Source organism: Apis dorsata, unplaced genomic scaffold (genome assembly GCF_000469605.1).
Source record: "Apis dorsata unplaced genomic scaffold, Apis dorsata 1.3 scaffold_270, whole genome shotgun sequence".
Lineage (NCBI taxonomy): Eukaryota > Metazoa > Arthropoda > Insecta > Hymenoptera > Apidae > Apis > Apis dorsata.
The window spans coordinates 303,785-304,546 of record NW_006263548.1 but is presented as its reverse complement, the minus strand read 5'-3'; the positions used below and the strand labels follow the sequence as shown (position 1 = coordinate 304,546).

The window sequence follows — 762 nt, the reverse complement described above, 5'->3', positions numbered from 1 at the left end:
GCGATATATATATATATATATATATATATATATACATATATAACGAAAATCGCGAGATTGAGATAAATGAATTGTGACAACGATGAATTATTATACGTCATTCCGTAGAAAAAAAAAGAAAGAAAAAGAAGTTAAGATCAATTATTAACCCATTCATATTCTATTCTTAATTAATGTTATCTAACCGGTAATTTTCAATTCGTAAACAAAGATCTGTATGCGCTTTTTAGACGCGTATATAGAGTTATAAGTTTATTTAATTTTTCTTTCGTAAATAACGAGATTAGTTTCGAATCGAAAATAGAAAATTTTAAATCTCGAAGTAATCGTATTAAATTGTGCCTATTTAATATATCAAAATTTATTAAAATATACCAAAGGCATAAACAAATCATTATGCCATCTCGTGAGAAGGAAAAATATTAAGATTATTAACCTATTCTTTAATATTTTATCCTTAAAGTTATCTAACCAATAATTTTTAATTCGTAAATAAAAATTTATATACGCTTTTTACACACGTATAGAATTATAAATTTATTTAATTTTTCCTCAGTAATATAATATATATATAAATATCTTCGAATGAAAATGAAAAAACTTTAAATCTCTTGAGAAGAAGGAAAAATGTTGATTAAGATTGATTATTAATCTATTTTTTAATATTCTTGGTAAAGGTTATCTAACCAGTATGAAAATTTATTAAAATATATCAAAGGCATAAACAAATCGTTATGCCATCTCGTGAGAAGAAAGAAAAAC

At 22.8% G+C, this 762-nt stretch overlaps 1 protein-coding gene across 1 annotated transcript in view; it reads right to left on the bottom strand.

The window, feature by feature from the left end:
- The window catches only part of LOC102672944, a 4,969-nt gene that overhangs the window by 850 nt on the left and 3,357 nt on the right, over positions 1 to 762 (bottom strand). The window lies entirely within an intron of this gene.